This window comes from Chiloscyllium punctatum, chromosome 21 (assembly GCF_047496795.1).
Source record: "Chiloscyllium punctatum isolate Juve2018m chromosome 21, sChiPun1.3, whole genome shotgun sequence".
In the NCBI taxonomy this organism is placed as follows: Eukaryota; Metazoa; Chordata; class Chondrichthyes; order Orectolobiformes; family Hemiscylliidae; genus Chiloscyllium; species Chiloscyllium punctatum.
In genome coordinates this window covers 19,144,389-19,167,355 of record NC_092759.1, presented here as the reverse complement: position 1 = coordinate 19,167,355, position 22,967 = coordinate 19,144,389, and the positions used below count along the sequence as shown (strand labels likewise).

The 22,967-nt window shown below is 46.1% G+C and overlaps 1 long non-coding RNA gene across 1 annotated transcript; it reads right to left on the bottom strand.

Moving 5' to 3' along the window:
• Positions 1 to 1,517: 1,517 nt before the first annotated feature.
• On the bottom strand, positions 1,518 to 22,683 carry LOC140492639 (uncharacterized). Its single transcript, XR_011963592.1, has 2 exons — positions 22,173 to 22,683; positions 1,518 to 5,316 (listed from the first exon to the last, which is right to left on the bottom strand). It is a non-coding gene; the product is annotated as an uncharacterized lncRNA (long non-coding RNA).
• Positions 22,684 to 22,967: the final 284 nt, after the last annotated feature.

Below are 22,967 nucleotides of genomic sequence, written 5' to 3'. Positions count from 1 at the left end.
GCATTTGCAGAGAGAAATCAAGAGTTAACGTTTCAGGTCTGGTGACCCTTCCTCAGAGTCAAGATTGGAGTGGTGCTGGAAAAGCTACAAATCTTCTCGCAAAAATTGACATTCCGGGCAAAAGTCCTTCATCAGGAATGAGGCGCCAATTTTCCTGCTCCCTGGATGTTTTTCCAGCACCACTCTAATCCTGACCCTTCCTCAGAACTAGGAGTACCAAGAGAACTGGGAATACAGCCCTCAGAACTCTGCTTCCACCCGTTACTTCTGAAAAACTAGATTAACAGATGCAGGGGAAGAAAATGTATTGCATGGATGGAGAACTTATTCTGAAAGTTCCCCACTATTCCAAAGGCAGCTGTACAGCCTTTGAGCTGTAGGCAGGAGCATCTGTAGGTCAGAACTGCAATGTTATTCCTGTGCAGCCACGTGATCACTGTTGTTCTGTTGGGACTGAATTGCAGCCAGCTGCTCCAGTCAGAACATTGTAAATATAGTCAAGATCTAAGGGAGATGGATGAATGCTCATTTTCAAAAAATAAAATAACTCCTTCCCCAAATTTCTCCCCCTCCTCTTGGTGGGAGCACAGCTGCAGAAGTTCCTCCAGGAGACTGCTCTGCAGGTGAGTCAAAAGCTATAGGGTACGATATTCACACTGCAAGGACAGGACAGCATCAGAAAAAGGTTGAATGAGGAAGGGAGCACAGAAATTAAGAACAGAACGCTCACTGATTCCCTTCTCACACTGCCATTAAACTTGGGAGGCAAAAATACCATACATGCAGCCCATGCTTTGTAGTCTCAGTAGAAAGCAGTGCCTTCAACAGACTAGGGTCTCCGTCTCCACTGGCTAATACCAAGTCGCTGTGTGTACTGTGTTATCCAGGAATGCTGCTAGATTGCTTTGTTGTGAAAAATAAAACCACTCTTCATAAGTGACCGACAGATTTAATGGCTGGGCTCCAAGGAGTTAGAACCAAACTACACAGTAGAGCTCAGAACTGGGGCCTTGCTGGTGAAAGAATATCTCTTCAGCAGAGCTCCGAGCTGGGCCCCTGACAGTTGGAGCCACTGACCAGTACAGAGCTCCGAGCTGGGCCCGTGATTTGGAACCACTGTACAGCACAGAGCTCCGAGCTGGGACCCTGACAGTTGGAGCCACTGTACAGCACAGAGCTCCGAGCTGGGCCCCTGACAGTTGGAGCCACTGTACAGCACAGAGCTCCGAGCTGGGACCCTGACAGTTGGAACCACTGTACAGCACAGAGCTCCGAGCTGGGACCCTGACAGTTGGAACCACTGTACAGCAGAGCTCTGAGCTGGGCCCCTACCAGTTGGAACCATTATACAGTACAGAGTTCTTTGCTAGGCCTGGGCAGACTGGAAAGGGCAGTGGAAGTCTAACCTGGCCACTGTGGCTATATACCTGAGCTAATGTGAAGCTACAGATTTCCAACAATCGTTCCTTTGTGCATCAGGATCGTCAGTACGGTCAAAATAATACAAATCACAAAGGTTTTTCAGACTTTAAGTTTATTGAAAATGGCCAAACGCATCGCATTTACTGGTCCAGCATTTTACAGAAGGCATTTCCACTTTGGGGAGGAAAACGAGAACATGGCACCATCGATGTCAGACAATCACTAATAAATCCAAACGAGAACTGTCTTTACCCAGTGAATACAGAACAGCACAGAACAGGCCTGTAAGCTCACCACAGCTGGGCCAACCACACCATCACTCTAAACCAATCTCACTGGCCTGCACATGGTCCATACTCCTACATTCTCTGCCTGTACATAGGATTGTCAAAATGCCTCTTACACTTTGATCAACTACAGTGGGGGCAATGTGGAACTTGCTTGCAGAGGGAGTGGAGACGCTGAAAACGTAGATGCATTTATGGTGAATGTGGATAAACACACTGGTGATAGGGTGAGAGATACCCAACAAGCATGAACACCAGCACGCAGCAATCCAGCTAAAGAAAGGCTGCAGAGGCTGGGACATTTTTCCAATGGTGCGTAGGAGGTGGAGAGTGACCTTATCAAAGTTTTAACAGTCATGGGGGGTCTAGATAGGATTAATGGTAGGAGTATTTTCCCTAGGACAGGGGATTGCAAGATGAAGACTTTAAGGTGAGAGGAGAGAGGTGTAAAAAAGACATGAGGGAACAATTTTTTTTTGAACAGATGATGGTTTGTGTGTAGAATGTACTTCCTGAGGAAGTGGTGAATGTGGGTTCAATTACAACGTTTAAAAGACATTTGGATAAATAGATGAATAGGAGAGGTTTGGAGGGAGATGGGCGATGGGCCAGGAGCAGGCAGGTGGGATTATGTTCGGCACGGACTGGTTGGACCGAAGGGTTTGTTTCTGTGCTGGATGACTGTTTGTGTTATTAAGGGGCTGAGAGTATTACCCAGCTTTGATTAAACCAATGGGGGAGAATGCCCAGAGAAAATAAACATTGCACTGCTTTCTTTTTTCCGAACCCAATATTCCCAAACGTTAGAAGCTACGGCACCCACCGAAGAGTTGCGAGGTGGGAAAAGGTCAACAGGAAAGAAAATTACTAACCTGACTTCCAACATGGCACAGTCATCTACCTTTCCCATAGCTGGACGCAGTTGTGGTCTGTGTCCAGGCTGTCCAGAGATGACAAATCCATACAGCCTCAGATACAAGACTGTATTACCAAACACTGAGCTGCTCAGGTTCTGCATGAGAAGGATAAAGTTACCCATGAAGTCTGCATTCCCTGGAATTCAAAAGGACAAAAGGTGATGTGATTGATATTTTCAAGGGAGGTTAGATCTTGGGAAACTCTTCCCCGGTCAGACAATCTGGGGCCAAGGGGCACGGTCTCGCATTACATACTATGGGTGGAAGATGCCAACAACTTTTTACCACAAACAGCAATTAACACTACTCCATCAATTGTTCATTTTAAACCAAGATTTAGAGTTTTATTATCCAAATGAAGCAAGGAAAGTGGGTAAATGTGAGTAATGGAAGTATGGACAGATAAGCCACAAGCTGTCTGGTGGGAAAGACTGGAGGGGCTGAATGGCCTCCTCCCAGTATGGCTACTCCCCTCCATCTGCAACCATTTCCAACCACCTCTCAGGTACCTCTGCTCTGAACGTGGAACCCTCGTGTAAATCCCCAATCATCGACTGCTCCACTATTAGCACCCAAGCCAGCCCCCTGGCTGGTAGCTGAGGTATCAGCTGCCTGGGGCCCCATGTTCCCTTTGAAACCCTGAAAAGGTGGAGGAAGTAGATTCAATTATAGCTTCCTAGAGGGAATTAGGATACATTCTTGAAGGATGAAAATTAGTTAGCCACTTTTCGAGTACAGCGTGCAATTCTGGTCTCCCTACTATCGGAAAGACGTTGTGAAACTTGAAAGGGTTCAGAAAAGATTTACAAGGATGTTGCCAGGGTTGGAGGATCTGAGCTACAGGGAGAGGCTGAACAGGCTGGGGCTGTTTTCCCTGGAGCGTCAGAGGCTGAGGGGTGACCTTATAGAGGTTTATATAATCATGAGGAGCATAAATAGGGTGAATAGCGAAGGTCTTTTTTCCCCCCAGGGTAGACGAGTCCAAAACTGGAGGGCATAAGTTTAAGATGAGAGAGGAAATATTCAAAAGGGACCTAAAGGGCAACTTTTTCACCCAGAGGGTGGTGTGTGTATGGAATGAGCTGCCAGAGGAAGTGGTGGAGGCTGGTACAATTAAAAGGCATCTGTAGGTATATGAATGGGAAGGGCTCAGGGGGATAATGGGCAAAATGCTGGCTAATGGGACAGGTCAGTGTGGATAAGTCGGACCGAAGGGTCTGTTTCCGTGCTGTACATCTCTATGACTTGGAGTGAAATACTGGCTTAACCAGTCACTTTTCACAGAGAAAATATAAAAATGGGCAGATGAGGCAGAATGTAGTAAAATACTCCCTCAAGGCTGATGTGGACTCAACGTGCTGAGTGGTCTCCTGCATTGAAACAAGCTGTATAACTGACTATGCAGTCAGAGTTGAGCGCGCGGGATTTGGGAGTGAGTACATAACTCCAAAGAGATAGCACAGACAAAGCTCAAATAAACCCCTTTTGTACCATGTTTTTCAATGACGCTAGAATATGTTTATTTCTGATTACAATCGTGCAAAACACAACCGGATTTGAATTTACACAAACCTGGGAGTGGTTTCACCAAGTGAGGTGGTGAGCTGGTAGACCGGAGAAGGGTTATTCGTCATTAGAATTCTCATTCTCTTCAGGCTGTGGGTGGAAAGGTTTCACACACTGACTGTTTGAACTGCGAATACTCAGCAGTACAATCACACAGCCTGTATTCGTCCCAAACGGCTGCCGGCCCACAGAAAACATTTTGTTCTCTGGGTAGAGTGCAGTCATGGTTGTGACCCTGGCCTAGCACGGGTTCATCGCACAGGGAGGGTCGTTTGTGAAAGTGAATTCAGCAAACTGATCTTTTGTGGGCTGGTAGATGGAAAACAATCAGAGAATAAAGCATTCAGTGACTTTTTTTTCAAAACTAACCTCCCTAATCTACTTAAAAAGTTGCATTCTCAGGTTAGCTGTTAACAATGGTGATAGCTAGACAATATGTTGAAGGTGTTAGCCCCCTGTGTTCTCTGTCTATGACCTGATGTTTAGATTGATTCCAATCTAAAAAGTGAGATAACGGAGTTTTACATGAATACATGCAGTTTTTGAGCAAAGTACAATGTAGCCCTGTAAGTACAAATTCACCCCACAAAATATATGTGTGCGCATGTGGATCTTTGTCTGTCTGTGTGTGTGTGTGTGTGTGTGTGTCTGTCTGTCTGTCTGTCTGGGGTGGGGGTTGAGTGTGTGAGAAAGTGTATGTGTGTGTCGTGAGTGCAGAGAGTCTTAAGTCTGTGAGGGGGTGGATGTGAGAGTGTGGGAGTGTGTGTGTCTGGAAGGGTGTGTGCGTGTGTCCGTCTGTGTGCGTAGGAGTATTTGTGTGAATGTATAGTGCAATGGTGATCACCTGTAATGTGACATGAACCCAAGGTCCCAGTTGAGGCCCTCCCTATGGGTATCGAACTTAGCTATCAGCCTCTGCTCGGCCACTTTCCTCTGCTGCCTGTCCCGAAGTCCATCTTGGGATGGTCACCCGAAGGTCCGAGGCTGAATGTCTTGGACCGCTGAAGTGTTCCCCAACTGGGAGGGAACCCTCCTGTCTGTTGATTGTTGTGCGGTGCCCATTCATCCGTTGTTGTAGCCTTTACTCGGTTTCCCCAATGTACCATGCCTCCGGGCATCCTTGCCTGCAACGTATAAGATAGATAACGTTGGCTGAGTCACATGAGTACCTGCCATGTACAAGGTGGGAGGTGTCCCCACGCGTAATAGTGGTATCTATGTCCACACTCTGACACTTCTTGCAACTGGTTCCATCCCAGTTGGGGAACACGTCAGTGGTCCAGGACATTCAGCCTCGGACCTTCGGGTGACCATCCTCCAAGGTGGACTTCGGGACAGGCAGCAGAGGAAAGTGGCCGAGCAGAGGCTGATAGCTAAGTTCGGTACCCATAGGGAGGGCCTCAACCGGGACCTTGGGTTCATGAGACATTACAGGTGATCACCATTGCACTACACACACGCACACACACAGGCACTCCTACACACATACACACGGACACACATACATGTACACTGACACCACACACACCCTTACAGATACACACACTCCCACACTCTCATATGCACCCCCTCACAGACTTAAGACACTCTGCACTCACTACACACACATACATACACTTTCTCACACTCTCAACCCCCAACCCAGACAGACAGACACATGCACACACATATTTTGTGGGGTGAATTTGTACTTGCAGAGTTACATTGTACTTTGCTCAAAAACTGCATGTATTCATGTAAAACTCTGTTATCTCACTTTTTAGATTAGAATCAATCTAAACATCAGGTCATAGACAGAGAACACGGAGCTAACACCTTCAACATATTGTCTAGGTATCACCATTGTTAACAGCTAACCTGAGAATGCAACTTTTTTCAAAAAAGGTTTTGTGATTTACACATGAAAGAAGTGAAACTATCACTGTATTCTAACAGATGAAAGGCTTAACAGACAATCAATTTTTCAATGTATGATTTCAGTTACATCACACTGTAAAGTTTTGCTATAAATTCTATGTTAGGATTGAGCTCTCCACTGTCACCTGACGAAGGAGCATTGCTCCAAAAGCTAGTGTGCTTCCAATTAAACCTGTTGGACTATAACCTGGTGTTGTGTGATTTTTAACTTTGTACACCCCAGTCCAACACCAGCATCTCCAAATCATGACTCCCTAACCTAGCCTGTGTAGCTAGGCTGCAGCTAACAGCTGTGGCCATATCTCATGGGCCGTCTGTGGTGGTCCGGCAAGGCAACTGGAGGAAAGTGTGCGCTCGCCAAACAACGTCCATAACTGAGCACAAGTGAAGTTGCTGCTTTGCCAGTGCCCACTGCTGCTCAACCTCCACTACTTTGCTGAAACCCTCATCCATATCCATCAGCCAGCCACTCCCAGAAACTGTTCACCTAGCCAGCCACCGACCAAGTAAAGTCCCTGACGGTCTGTCACTCTGACATCTCAAACCTCACCCTCCTGTTCACTGCCTTACGTTGGTTCCTGGTTAAGTAACACCTTCATTTTATGCAGCTTACAGAGCCATAGAGATGTACAGCATGGAAACAGGCCCTTAGGTAAAACTCATCCATGCCAACCAGATATCCTTACCCAATCTAACCCCTTTTGCCAGCTTTCGGACCATGTGCCTCTAAACCATTCCTATTCATATACCTATCCAGATGCATTTTAGATGTTGTCACTGTACCAGCTTCCACCACTTCCTCTGGTACACACACACACACCCCTCTGTGTGAATCCCTTTTATATCTTTCCTAAACCTATACCCTCTAGTTCTGGACTCCCCCATCCTAGGGAAAAGACCTTGTCTATTTATCCCATCCATGTCCCTTGTGATTTTATAAACCTCGATAAGCTCAGCCTCCGACCCTCCAGGGAAAACAGCCCCAGCCTATTCAACCTCTCCCTGTAGCTCAAACCCTCCAACCCTGGCAACACCCTTGTAAATCTTTTCTGAACCCTTTCAAGTTTCACAACACCTTTCCTATAGCAGGGAGACCAGAATCGAACACAGTATACCAAAAGTGACCTAACCAATGGTGATGAAGCACAGGGTGGGAGGATACTGTTGCAGGATCAAGGCTCATTTAGAAGGAGCTGTCCAGGGAAAGAAACTCAAGGAAACAAAACTGAAACCAAAGTCCTACATGTAAAACTACCTGCACCCCGAACTTCGATATTAACAGCAAGTACAAATGGCCACTTGGAGGATACCCCCTCTTCTGGTCGCCCTGTTATATGAAGATTATTATTAAACTGGAGACGGTTCAGAAAGAGAAACTTACCAGGATGTTGCCAGGAATAAAGGACTTGAGTTACAAGGAGAGGCAGGATAGACTGGGATGTATTTTCACTGGAGATTAGGAGATTGAAGAGTGACCTTAATTAGGTTAATAAAATCCTGAGGGGTAGAAGGTGAATGGGCAGGTGTCTTTTCCCTAAGGTGGGGGAATTTCAATACCAGAGGGCATATTTTAAGGGGAGAGGAGGAAGGATTAAAGACAGACATGAGGGGCAATTTTTAAAAAAAATATACAGAAAGGTTAATGTGTGGAATGAACTTCCAGAGAAAGTTTGATGAATACAGGCACAGTTACAATGTTTAAAAGACATTTCAGATAAGTACATGAATAGGGAAGATCTGGATGGATATGGGCCAGGAGCAAACAGGTGGGATTAGTTTAGTTTGGGACTATGGGACTGGTTCGACTGAAGGATCTGTTTCCATGCTGTATGATCTCTATGTCACCATAGAAACAGCATTCAGGTTAGAATCTCCCATCTTGAAGAATCAAATACCGAAATAGAACATTCGAACATTACAGCGCAGTACAGGCCCTTCGGCCCTCGATGTTGTGCCGCCCTGTCATACCAATCTGAAGCCCATCTAACCTATACTATTCCATGTACGTCCATATGCTTGTGCAATGATGACTTAAATGTACTTAAACTTGGTGAATCTACTACTGTTGCAGGCAAAGCATTCCATATCCTTACTACTCTCTGAGTAAAGAAACTACCTCTGACATCGGTCTTATACCTATCTCCCCTCACTTTAAAGTTGCGTCCCCTCATGTTTGCTGTCCCCATACTTGGAAAAAGGCTCTCCCTGTCCACCCTATCTAACCCTCTGATTATCTGATATGTCTCTATTAAGTCACCTCCCAACCTTCTTCTCTCTAACAAGAACAGCCTCAAAACCCTCAGCCTTTCCTCGTAAGACCTTCCTTCCATACCAGGCAACATCCTAGTAAATCTCCTCTGCACCCTTTCCAAAGCTTCCATATCCATCTTATAATGCGGTGACCAGAACTGTACACATTACTCCAGGTATGGCTGTACCAGAGTTTTGTACAGCTGCAGCATAACCTCCTGGGTCCAGAACTCAATCCCTCTATTAATAAAGGCCAAAACACTGTATGCCTTCTTAACAACCCTGTCAATCTGGGTGGCAACTTTCAGGGATCTGTGTACATGGACACCAAGATTTCTCTGCTCACCTGCACTCCCAAGAATCTTACAGTTAGCCCAGTACTTTGCATTCCTATTACTCCGACCAAAGTGTATCACCTCACACTTGTCCGCATTAAACTCCATTTGCCACCTCTCAGCCCAGCTCTGCATCCTATCTATGTCTCTCTGCAACCTACAACATCCTTCATCACTATCCACAACTCCACTGACCTTAGTGTCATCTGCAAATTTACTAACCCACCCTTCTAAGCCCCCATCCAGGTCATTTATAAAAATGATGAACAGCAGTGGACCCAACACCGACCCTTGCGGTACACCACTAATAACTGGACACCAAGATGAACATGTTCCATCAACTATAACCCTCTGTTTTCTTTCAGCAAGCCAATTACTGATCCAAACTGCTATATCTCCCACAATCCCATTCCTCCCTATTTTGTATAATAGCCTACTGTGGGGAACCTTATCGAACGCCTTGCTGAAATCCATATGCACCACATCAACCTGTTTACTCTCATCTACCTGTTTGGTCACTTTGTCAAAAAACTCAATAAGATTCGTTCGGCACGGCCTACCCTCCACAAAACCGTGCTGACTGTCCCTGATCAGATTATTCTTTCCTAGGTGGTTATAAATCCTCTCTCTTATAACCTTTTCCAACACTTTGCTAACAACTTAAGTGAGACTCACTGGTCTGTAATTACCAGGGCTGTTTCTCCTACACTTTTTAAACAAGGGAACCACATTTGTTATCCTCTAGTCCTCAGGCACTATTCCTGTCGACAATGATGATTTGAAGATCAATGCCAAAGACTCGGCAATCTCCCCCCTGGCTTCCCAGAGGATCCTAGGATAAATCCCCATCCAGCCCAGGGGACTTGTCTATTTTCACACTCTGCAGGATTTCTAAACCTCTTCCTTGTGAACCTCAATCTCTTCTAGTCTAGATGAAAGTATCTCCGTATCTTCCTCGCAAACATTTTCATTTTCTAGAGTGAACCACTGTCAAAAAATATTTTAGTGCTTCCCCCATCTCCTCTGACTCTACATACAGCTTCCCACTATTATCCTCGATCGGCCCTAATTTAACTCTCATCATTCTTTTATTCCTGACATACCTATGGAAAGCCTTAGGGTTAACCCTGATCCTATCTGCCAATAACTTCTCATGTCTCCTCCTGGCTCTTCTGAGCTCTCTTTTTAGGTCTTTCCTGACTTCCTTGTAATCCTCAAACGCCCTGAGTTTTCACATTTTGTCCTAACAAAAGCCTTCTTCCTCTTCTTGACTAGGGATTCCACTTCCTTAGTAAACCACAGCTCACACGTTCTATATCTTCCTCCCTGTCTGACAGGTACATACTTATCTGAAAAATGTGTTGCTGGAAAAGTGCAGCAGGTCAGGCAGCATTCAAGGAGCAGGAGAATCGACATTTCAGACCTCTTCTTAAGGGCTTCTGCCCGAAACGTCGATTCTCCAGCTCCTTCAATGCTGCACTTTTCCAGCAACACATTTTTCAGCTCTAATCTCCAGAATCTGCAGTCCTCCCTACCTGACAGGTATATACTTATCTCGGACACACAGGAGCTTTTCCTTGAATAAGCTCCACATTTTATAATGTGGTCATCCCCTGCAGTTTCCTTCCCCTTTCTACGCTTCCTAAATCTTTCCTAATTGCATCGTAATTTCCCTTCCCCCAGCTGTAACTCTTGCTCGGTGGAGTACACCTATCCCTTTCCATCACTAAAGTAAACCTGACAGAATTGTGATCGCTGTCTCCAAAGTGCTCACCTACTTCCAAATCTAACACCTGGCCAGGCTCGTTACCCAGTACTAAATCTAAAGTGGCTTCGCCCCTTGTCGGCCTGTCTACATACTGGGTCAGGAAGCCCTCCTGCACACACTGGACAAATCTGACCCATCTATAGTACTCATACTGTGGTGATCCCAGTCAATATTTGGGAAGTTGAAGTCCCCCATGACAACTACCCTGACTCTCTCACTCCTATCGAGAATCATCTTTGCTATCCTTTCCTCTACATCTCTGGGACTATTTGGAGACCTATAGAAAACTCCCAGCATGGTGACTTCTCCTTTCCTGTTTCTAACCTCAGCCCATACTACCTCAGTTAACGAGTCCCCAAACATCCTGTCTACAACTGTAATATTGTCCCTGATCAACAATGTCACACCTCCCCCTCTTTTACCATCTTCTCTGTTCTTACTGAAACATCTGAATCCCAGAACCTGCAACAGCCATTCCTGTCCCTGCTCTATCCATGCCTCCATAATGATAGTTATGGGACTGCTTGTTTACCACTGTCTGTAATACATTCCAGCAGGAGCCCACTCAGCCCATCGAGCCCAGACATGGTGGTTTGGAAAGCAATCCAACCCTCCCTTGTCTGTGCTTCCAGCAGCACCCCTCCACCCCCCGGCCAAAGGATGCTTGTAGGCAGCACATTTCAGACTATCATAACTTGCAAGGTTAAAAACTGCTCATCTTTCTCACTGATCTCCTTACCAAGTCATGCCCCTCTGGTCACCAATTCTCTCTCTCACATGCAGCTTTGCCCAGCTTTCCCCAGATCACTGGAAACAGTTTCTCTTTAAACAGTGTACCAAAATACTTCCTAACCCTGAATGCGTCGATTGCACCTCCCCTGTAAGCACCTCCACTCAATTAACAACCCCAAGTTCTCCATGGGGAGAGGTCCTCTGGGTCCAATCCATCCCGGGGAACCTCCTATGTACCTTCACTAAGGCCTTGTCACATCCTTCCCGAAGTGCTCAGTGCAGATCTGAACACACTACTCCAACAATGGCCCAACCGATAAATTACAAAGGATCCATATCACTCCCCTGCTTTTGTTTTCAGCTCCTTTTCCCATAGGCAGGTGTCTCAAATAGTTTTATCAACTTGTTCTCCCGCCTGTAAAAGATTGGTGAACTCAAAGTCCTCGGATTCCTCCCTTCCTGCACCCACCTCAAAATTCAAAGTTTATATTTGCTGTGGAATTGAAACGTCAGCTGTATGGACGAACAAAGTGCAAATATTCCCATTTCGAGGTGGTTCTGGCCCAGTGAGCGGCAGTCTTTCCCTGAGTCAGGAGGAAAAGAATTAGTGTTAAACAGCATGGAAACAGACCCTTCAGTCTGACCTATCCATGCCGATCAGTTATCCAAAACTGACCTAGTACCATTTGGCCCAGACCCCTCTAACCCCTTCCTATTGATATCCCCATCCAGATGCCTTTTAAATGCTGTAATTGTACCAGCCTGCACCACTTCCTCTGGCAGCTCATTCCTTACACACACCACCCTCGGAGTGAAAAAGTTGCCCCTTAGGTCTCTTTCATATCTTTCCCCTCTCACCCTAAACCTATGCCCTCTAGTTCTGGACTCCCCCACCCCAGGGAAAAGACCTTGTCTATTTACCCTATCCATGCCCCTCATAATTTTGTAAACCTCTATAAGGTCACCCCTCAGCCTCCGACGCTCCAGGGAAAACACCCCCAGCCTATTCAGCCTCTCCCTACAGCTCAAACTCTCCAATCCTGGCAATATCCTCGTAAATCTTTTCTGAACCTTTTCAAGTTTAACATCTTTCCAAGAGCAGGGAGACCAGAATTGAATGCAATATTCCAAAAGTGCCCTCACCAACATCCTGTAAAGGTGCAGCCGACCTTCCTGTAGCCGATCATTTTAACACAGCGTCCTGCTTGTATGCCCACACATCTGTCCTCGGCATGCTGAATCTCAGTGTACCGGAGGAACAACATCTCATCTTCACAGCCCTCTGCACTTAATACGGAGTTCAACCCCATTAAAACGGTGAACGATTTCTTCACTTTCTTTTGTTATCATGTCCTCCTCTCCCTCCCGTCCCACGTGTGGCAGTGAGACACACCATGGTTCTGCCATTCTCACATTCTGATCACTTACTCTGAACTATCAACATCTTTTCTGCACCAGCATTCTACCCCCAATTCCCCAAACCCAAACTGGAGCATAAATGCTGTCCCCTCCATACATCACTTCACGACTTGGGGTGGGGGTGGGGGCGATGTTAAGGGTGTCTGAGTAGATTACAGCGTCACTGATGAAACTGACTTTTAGGAATGCTGAAGAGGGGTTGGGGGAAGATGTATCATATCACATTGGAATTAGCAAAACTGGTGGAGAATGATTCATTGAGTACATGGGCCTCGGGGGGGGGGGGGGGGGGGGGGGGGGGGAGCAGGAGGACTAAGCTTGAGGAGGGCATACGTACGGCTAAGGGCCAAATGCTGGAAAATGGGATGAGAATGCCTGAAGACTAGAGGACGTCAGCGGAGTTGGAGAACAAGCTTAGCCAGGCAGAATAGGGCTGGGATTAATTGTTTAGGCTTCCTTTCAAAGAAGGAGCCGAGATCGCCGACAGAGTTCTGGCCAAGGATGGAGGTGTAAAGGTATTGAACATCCACAGTGTGGGGAAAGAGTTAGGTGCATGAAACCAGGGACACAGGTCAACGGGAGATTCACAAACGTAGGTAGGAAAGACCACACAAAGGGAGGGGTGAGTGCAGCGAGATAGGATCAAGCTGAAACAATGGATTGAGTAGGGCATTGCTGTTTATGAATTTTGGGAAGGCAGTAGAAGTAGGCTATTCAGTGTTGAAGGATGTGCAGACAGGATCCCTAGAGGAGTGACATCAGTGACAGACCTAGCTATATGGCTTGAAATCCAGAAGTGGATTCCTGGTCCGGGGAGGTACAAGAAAATGCTGGAGGGTTGCTGTTTGGCCTCTGCTAGACAGAGGTCAGTACACCAGAGGATGACATTGCTATCAAACCTGCAAACAAGAAGGGTAATGTCGGGGTTACATATGCAAGAACAGACCGCAGAAACTTCAGGCAGAGTCACGTCTGAGTGAGAGTGAGGGGAGCACTGAAATCCAGACAGTCAATGTCACATTGGCAGCTCCCAAGTCCAGTCGCCTAAGCTGACCCAAGTGAATGCTATGCTGCCAAAAGGTGACAACTTTCAGACAAGACACAAAACCTATAGCCCAATAGTCTTCTCAGATGGAAGCTAAATAACCCGAGGTACCATTCAAAGAAAGTCAGGGAGTGCTCCCCCAGAGTGTTCTAGTCAAGATTTAGCCTGCAACTAACATCACTGAGAACAAATGATCTGTTTCTCACATTGCACACAGCAGTGCAAACAGGAAATGAGGTATCTTGGTCCCTACATTACAACAGTGGCACTAAACTTCCTGACTGTAAACCACCAAGGCACCCAGGGGTCAGTTGTTGACTGCATTCAAGATTAAGATCATTCAGATTAATGAGTACTTAGGGAATGAAGAGATGATTGCAATAGGATGGGTACCAATATGCTAAGACTGCAGATGGACCAGGTCTGCATTATTTGATGGAACAACAAAGAACATCCAGGTCTCAACATCACTATAGCTGGAAAGGAATTATCTATGGATTTTAAACTAGTTTTAGTTGATGTTATAATTTGCCTAAAAATATCTGAAGATAACAGATGAAATTGGGAAAATACTTGATTACTTTTAGTGATACTGTGCTTTAGCCCAGTGCTTATTAAAGCTTTTCCACCACAACTCCATTTAGAGTTGAAAATAATTTGTGGACCCTCAGTGAGAACAAAGTGATATCAGTGGAGTGTCAGGGAGAGCGCACCGAGCTCTGCATCAGCCACCAGTACTTTGGAGCTGAAAACCCCAAACTTTCAGCTACTGACCCGCAACTGGGGAGGCTACCAGAGCCTTTGATACAGGGGCAGGTTCTCATAACAGAGAAAGGCATGAGATTTGAATCCATGGTAGCTTAGTGGTTAGCATTGCTACCTCACAGCACCTGGGACCTGGGTTCGATTCCAACCTCAGCTGACTGTCCGTGCGGAGCTTGCACATTCTCCCCGTGTCTGCATGGGTTTCCTCCCACAGTCCAAAGACATGGATTGACTGTGCTAAATTACTCAGAGTCCAGGGACGCACAGCAAGGTGGATAAGGCATGGGACATGCAGGATCACAGAGCAAGGGTAAGGGGGTGGATCTGGGCAGGATGCTCTTCAGAGGGGTGGTGTGGACTCGATGAGCTGAATGGCTTGCCTCCACACGTAGGGATTCTGTGAAAAAGCACAAAGCTGACAGATCTGAAAACCCAAAAAAAAACAACAGGGAGAAGGCTCAGTGATCGCAACCCCAACAAGTTAGGAAGAGGACCTCGGTACGTGTGACGGCTGAGGGAAAACGAGGCCTTGTTGGGGACAGGAGACACCAATCCATCTGTGTTTTCAGGAAGTGCTGGTGGGGTTATCAGAAAATCAAAGGGATGTGGTTTCTCGGCTGGGATCTATGTTAGGAATTAAGCTCACCCAAAAGAATGCATGAATCATAACATTCCGACAGACCTAAACTCCCAACAGCAAGAACAGAACAATTACAAAAGGGAAACAGGAGTGAGACCATTCAGTTAGTCCTCTTCCCTACTAGCCTCATCAGTCATCAGGATGATTCCAGTTGTTCAGCTACAAGGCCAAAAGCATTTTTTAAAAAAATCATGCAAAACCAAATTCAGTACATATTCCCTGGAATGTCTATTTTAAAACAGATGTCGCCATCCTACCATCTGTGTAGTAAATCCGTAATTTTGGGGTGGGGGCACTCCCTGTATGTGGTGTTTCGGAGCAGCTGGGTGCTAGGGTCTGCCACAAGTGGAGTGACTTTTGGCTATCATTGTGAATAGTTTAAATTCCCCAGCATTTACACCAGTGATGGCTGGTTACAGTGCTACATGTCAGCGTCACACTGCCTTTCCCTCAGTCATTGGCTGGTTGCACCCAAGTGTTGATTTCTAATGCCACCACGTCAAGCAGGCAAGTTTCCTTTGAGCAGAGTTTTGGGCATCCTCTGCCTACCTTACAACACAGAAAATCCTTGAAGTATATCTACCTTCCATCCTGCAAGTACACCCAAGCCAGCAGCGCCCTTTACTGGGTGAGTTTGTCCATACCTGGGGGCATTTGCTATCGGGGGGACTGCTGCATTGGATCTTTTTGACCCTCCACAAAATGCCCGAATGCAAACAGCAACAATCAAACACAGTCACCTTCCTTTCTCATGATCTCCAACGCATCCAGGATTCAGCCAAAAGAGGCACTTAGAACAAAGGCCTAATCAGACACAGCTCAGTCCCAGGAGCAAGCTTGATCTGATTACATGCACGTTTGAAGAGTCAGGAAAAGGTGGTAACTTTTCCCTGTGGACGTATCCTGTAGGCTTCAAACAGCTGTGGCTGAGATTTCAGAAACAACTTCTGAAAACCGCTGATTTCATCATCAGCCAGCAACAACACAAATATAAAATATACTGCCAATAGGCCGCCATCTCAAAAACCATTTTCTTCTACATTAAATAAGCTGTGCAGTTTCTAGCATCTTCGCTTTCGTGATTGCAGTACCTGTAATAGTTATTTTGATATTATTTCTAAAAACACAAGGTGATCTGGTTTTTTGCTAACCGAGATGGTCATTCAGCCCAAACCTGCTCTGGCAGGCGCTGACATTAATTCTGATTCCGTATTCTATCTCCACGTTGGCTGACTAAAATCTCAGATTTAAAATTACCAACTGAAGTGGCAAACCAATGTGTGTGGAGGAAGTGAGGACCGCAGATGCTGGAAATCAGAGTCCAGAGTGTGGTGCTGGAAAAGCACAGCAGATCAGGCAGCATCCCAGGAGCAGGAGATTCCTGATGAAGGGCTCTTGCCCGAAACGTCAATTCTCCTGCTCCTTGGATGCTGCCTGACCTGCTGTGCTTTTCTAGCACGACACTCTCAAAACCAATACTTGCGGGAGAATTCTAAACTTCTAACACTGGTAGGACTTAACAATCCTCCTGAAGGGCCCAAGAATAATTTTAATAATTCTAAACACACACACACACACACACCTCATTCCCCCCCATTCCTAATCTCTATTACCATCAGAACCATTGTCTCATAAAAACCAAAGCAACAGAAATAAACCATTTATGAGAGGCAGTGGCATATTGCTAATGTCACTAGACTCCTCATCCAGGCCTGATGTTCTGTGGTCATGCAGATTGAATCTCACCACAGCAGATTGTAAAACTTGAAATCACAGAGCTATACAGCATGGAAACAGACCCTTCAGTCCATGCCAACCATAATCTCAAAACAAACTTGTCTCACTTGCCTGTCTCTCCAAATCTTTCTTATTCATGTAACTTATTCAAATGTCTTTTAAACACTAATTGTACCAGCATCCATCACTTCCTCTGGAAGTTTATTCCACACATGAACTACCCTCTCTGTAAAAAAGGTTGCTCACGTCCTTTTTAAAATCTTGGGGCAGCACAGTGGCTCAGTGCTGCCTCACAGCACCAAGGACCCAGGTTCGATTCCAGCCTCGGGCAACCATCTGTGTGGAGTTTGCACATTCTCCCCGTGTCTGCATGGGTTTCCTCCGGATGCTCCGGTTTCCTCCCACAGTCCAAAGATGTGCAGGTTGGGTGAACTGGCCCTTCCAAATTGCTCGTAGTGTTAGGTGCATTAGTCAGAGGGAAATGAGTCTGGGTAAGTTACACTTTGGAGGGTCGGCGTGGACTTGTTGGGCCGAAGGGGCTGTTCCCACTCTGTAGGGAATCTAATCTAGTCCTCTCACCTTAAAAACATGCCTCCTAGTCTTGAATCCCCCACCATAGGGAAAAGACACCTGTCATTCAGCTTATCTATACGCCTCATGACTTTAAAAAGGGGACCTCCATAAGGTCACCCCTCAACCTCCTATACTTCAGTGAAAAAGGTGCCAACCTATCCAGCCTCTCCCGATGACACAAACTTTCCATTCCCAGCAAAATCTTTGTAAATCTTTTCTAACCCTCTCCAGCTTGACATTATCCTTCCTACAACAGGCAACTAGAACTGGGCAGTCAGTAAACAATTAGTCTAACACAGACCCGAAAACCACCTTCTACTGTTGTAAGAACCCATCTGATTCACTCCTTAGGGAAAAGACATTTACCATAACCTGGCCTACATGACTCCAGACCCACACCCAATGTGATTGATTCTTAATTGCCCTCTGGGCAATAAGGGATGGAAAAGAATTTCCGGCCTAGCCCATCTGATCTGATTGTGGTTTTAACACAGATTCCCATCAACCCCCAAGGGCATGCAATTTCCTTGTTGATCAATAAGCTAACTAGCTCCATCTGAAAAACATTCAATTATTCCAGTTTCACGACTGTCAGGAAAAGAGAATTACAAAGAGTCATGAACCCCAGAGGAAATAAATTCTCCTTACCTCCATCTCAAATGGAATCCCTCTTATTTGTAAACCCTGTTCTTGGTTCGGTTACTTCCACAACATCCTTTCAGCATCCGTATTCCCTTGGGATCTTCCATGTTTCATTAAGGTAGCCTCCCATTCTTCTAAACTCTCATGGATACACTCGTAAGATCATCTGCTCTCCCAGCTATCTATTAAGTGACCCTTCTCCGGACTGCTTTCACACCATTGATATCCTTATTTAAATAAAGGAAACCAAAACCGTACACAGTGCCTCACTGATGTATCGTACAATGAAAGAAAGCCAGGAACAAAAACAGAAATTGCTGGAAAAGCTCAGCACGTCTGCGTTTCGGGTTAAGTGACCCTTCTTCAGAAGTTCTGTTTCTGATTTACCACATCCTCAGTTCTTACGGTTTTTAATAAAAGAAAGCCATTTGCACTTACATCCTTGCAACAAATGCCATCACCCGATTGGTTTTCCTAACCACTTTAACCTATGTACTAACCTTGTGACACTGGCTCCAGGAGACCTAGATCCCTCTGTCCAGAGATCTTACTCTATCTCGGTTTCATTAATATGCTGTTGTTCTATTCATCCTGACAAAGTGGATATATTTTCCAAACATCAGTTTCCATGTGACAATATCGTTCATTAGCCTTTTCAGACACTATGCCCTCTTGAAAACTCACTTTACCTAATGTTGTGCCAGCAGCAAATTTAGGAAAAATACACTAGACGCCTTCATCCAAATTATTAATACCAACTGTGGAATGTCAAGGCCCCAGCACTGATTCCTGTAGCAATCTACTTGTAACAACCTACCAAGCCAAAACAGACCTATTTGTAACTAATCATCCACCAATACTAACGTGTTACTCCCTACACTGTGAGCTGCTAGTTTACACAGTAACCTTTGATGTAGCACCTTATCAAATTTGGAGATGCCGGTGTTGGACTGGGGTGTACAAAGTTAAAAACCACACAACACCAGGTTATAGTCCAACAGGTTTAATTGGAAGCACTAGCTTTCGGAGCACTGCTCCTTCTTCAGGTTGTTGTGGACGACACAATTGTAGGACACAGAATTTATAGCAAATAAGTGCTTCCAATTAAACCTGTTGGACTGTAACCTGGTGTTGTGTGATTTTTAACTTTGTACACCTTATCAAATGCCTCCAGGAAAACTAAGTACAGCACTTGCTGGCTGCTTCCTCAAAAGACTCAAAATAAGTTATTCAAATATGAACTCCCTTTCACCCAAAACCATGTCTCTGCCTGAGTTCAATGCCCCACTGATAGCACATGAAAACACCTATCCTGCTGACCAAACATTGCAAATTTGGACAAACATATCAGAAGACACGCTCCCAATTCTCTAGTACCTTTCATGACTGCAGAACAACCCATAGCATTATACAGCCACTGATGTAGCTTTTCAAGTGTTGTCATTATCATAACACAAGATATCCAGCATCCAACTTTTGCATAGTAAACGCCCACAAACATGATAATAGAATGCCTACAGCCTGGAAACAGGCGATTTGGCCCAACAAGTCCATACCAAGCCCGCAAAGAGTATTTGACCCAGACCCATTCCCCTACCGTGTTACTCTACATTTCCCCTAATTGCCCGTGCTAAATTGCCCATAGTATTAGGTGCATTAGTCAGAGAGAATGGGTTTCTCTTCAGAGGGTCGGTGTGGACTTGTTGGGCCGAAGGGCCTGTTTCCACACTGTAGGGAATCTAACTAATCTAATGTCCCTAACCTATACATCCAAGAACACTGGGCAATTTAGCATGCCAATCCTCCTAACCAGCACATCTTTGGACTGTGCGATGAAACTGGAGCACCCAGAGGAAACTCACGCAGACACGGGGAGAATGTGCAGACTCCACACAGACAGTTGCCTGAGGCTGGAATCGAACCCAGGTCCCTAGCGCTGTGAGGCAGCAGTGCTAACCATTGAGCCACCATGCTGCCACCACCCTCCCCCCTCCCCCCCCCCCCCCCCCATGACGTGACATCCATTTTTTTGAGATATTAGTTGGGAGATAAATACTGACCCCAGGGAGAACCCCCACATTCTTCTTTAATGGAATCTTTAATCATCATGAGACTACCTTAGTTTGAGATCTCACCTGAAAGAGGCATTTGTGGCACTGCGGAAATCCCTCAGCACTGAACAGCCAAGTCAAGGATGTTGCCAGGACTGGAGGATCTGAGCTACAGGGAGAGGCTGAACAGGCTGGGGCTGTTTTCCCTGGAGCGGAGGCTGAGGGGTGACCTTATAGAGGAGTCCAGAACTAGAGGGCATAGGTTTAGGGTGAGATGGGAAAAGATATTAGAGAGACCTAAGGGACAACTTTTTCACACAGAGGATGGTACGCGTATGGAATGAGCTGCCAGAGGATGTGGTGGAGGCTGGTACAATTGCAACATTTAAGAGGCATTTGGATGGGTATATGAATAGGAAGGGTTTGGGGGGTTATAGGCCGGGTGCTGGCAGGTGGGACTAGATTGGATTGGGATATCTGGTCTGCATGGACGGGTTGGACCGAAAGGTCTGTTTCCATGCTCTACATCTCTAAGACTCTGAAGGTGTGGTGCTAGAAAAGCACAGCTGGTCAGGCAGCATCCGAGGAGCAGGAGAATCAACGTTTTGAGCAAAAGCCCTTCAACCAAGGTTTTTTCCCCCAGACTAGGGGAGCCCAAAACTAGAGGACTTAGGTTTAAGGTGAAAGATTTAAAAGGGACCTACAGTACAATATTTTCACGCAGAAGATGGTGTGTACATGGAATGAACTGCCAAAGGAAACGGCAGAGGCTGGTACATTTAATAGCATCCGATGGGCACATGAATATGAAGGATTTAGAGGGATACTGGCAAATGGGACTAGATTAATTCAGGATAACTGCTCAGTGAGTTGGACAGAAGGGTCTGTTTCCATGTTGTACTTCTCTATGATTCTAGTCATGACGATGTGGATGTGCTGGTGTTGGACTGGGGTGGATAAAGTTCAAAATCACACAACAGCACTGTGAAAGCCCATACGCCCAAATAAACCTGCTGGACTATAACCTGTTGTGCGATTTTTAACTCTCATAATGATGGCATCTTTGATATGAACAAGAAGGCGGGCAAGACCTTGGTTTGAGATCTCACCTGAAAGTGGCATCTCTGGCACTCCCTCACTACTGAAGTGCTACCCAGGGCCAAACTTCAGGCCAACGACTCCCCAAAGATCCTGGAAAGGCGATACAAGAGGGATTCTAACAACACAGCCACCCTAACTCAGTCTCCCTGAAATATTTCAACAAAAACAGACACTGCCGGGAAAAGTTCGGCAGGTCGGGCGGCATCTGCGGAGACAAATCAGAGTTAACGCTTCGGATCGAATACAACCTTCCTCAGAAATATTGGCCGTGCCTTACATCTCTGGTACTACACTCTGTTCAAAAAAGATGTCAAAAAAAAATGAAAGATATAGAGCAGCACAGGAAAGATTACTGTAACAGGAAGCGACTGAAAGTGCCAACTTGTAGCGGTCTTAAATTGTTCAACCATACAGAGAGAAAAAGAACATAGTCGCTGCCTTAGTTTTGTAAAAAAAACAAACAAACATGGGAACTTACCCTGTAGGACAAGTTACACCAGAGTGTTAAGTGTGGGCATGGCAAATCCTCAAAACTGGCTAAGCAAATTATTTTTTTATTTTTAGAAGTAACCTTGGTAGGTTTGAAGCCTCAGGAAAATTTGGTTTCCCCCACCCTCAAGAAATACTTTAAAAAGATGGGCAATGATCCTTCTTTTATTCAGACAAACGTGGGTCAAAAAGATTTGAAGAAAAGAGATTTTTTTTAAAGAAGTGTTTTTGTTTTGACAAACCCCCCCCCCCCCCAAGATACAGTAATTTGAACACGAAAGGGGGAAAAAAAAAGTATTGCGACATACTTTGCCTGGAGAGATTTGTCTAATTTTATTTTGGATTAATTAGATGGTGATGGGGGTGGTTTTTTTCAGGAAATGAGCGACGAAATGGACCTTATTCTTTTAAAATAAAATTAAGTTTGTGGAATTAAAAAGGGCGGGGGGAGGGGGGAGATGTTGGTGGAAAGACCAAGTTCATTGTTGTTCAGGAGCTGTCTCTGAAATCACTCGCCTCCATTTTCTCGCAGATCAGGAACATTTCCACAAAATGTCTCTCCTTTTGTCGAAAGGAATCCGAAACTAACTCCAGATAAGAACAGAGAGAGAGAGAGAGAGAAAAAACCAAACAAAACGCGGCCGCTGGCGATAAATCCGTGGCCCACACCAAACCCCCCCACCCCAAAATAACCGCTCCGAGAGTCGGGCCTCGGGTCCAGGCTTCCAGCGGGTTTTCCTAGCGGCGCCTCAGCGACGCTCCGCCCCGGGGCGCCTCTTACGACAGGCCGAGGCTTCGTTGAGGTACCGGATTTTTTTTTTCTCCGACGACGACAGCGACTTGGGGGGGGGGGTGCTGCGTGGAAAACAAAAGTCGACTTTTAGGGGGTGGGGAGGAGGGACGGCCGTTCGGGGATTCGGGTAAACCGTGTGAGGTAGAGGCGACGGCAAACGCGGCCTAGGCCTCAGGCTCCGTAAAGCAGCTCGAGCCACCAAGCGCTCGCTTTCTCTCTCTCTCTTTCGCACACTCCCCGGGTCCGCCAAAAAAAAAACCCCACTTCGGCCGCGATCGGGTATTTCCGTCAGGACTCTCCCTCCCCCCCGCGTGAAAAGGGGGCGGGTTCCCGATGATTAATAGGATACGAGCGGCTCGACCAATCGCCGCTGGACCGGCCGCCTCATTTCCATACGCCGGCGTTCGAGCCCGTGCAGTGCCGGCGACGGTGACCCCGTAGCCGACTGAAATCTATATAAAGCGGCGCACAAGCGCTAGAGCTTTCAGATGCGCTTTGAGCGCACCCGGAGCTGGAGG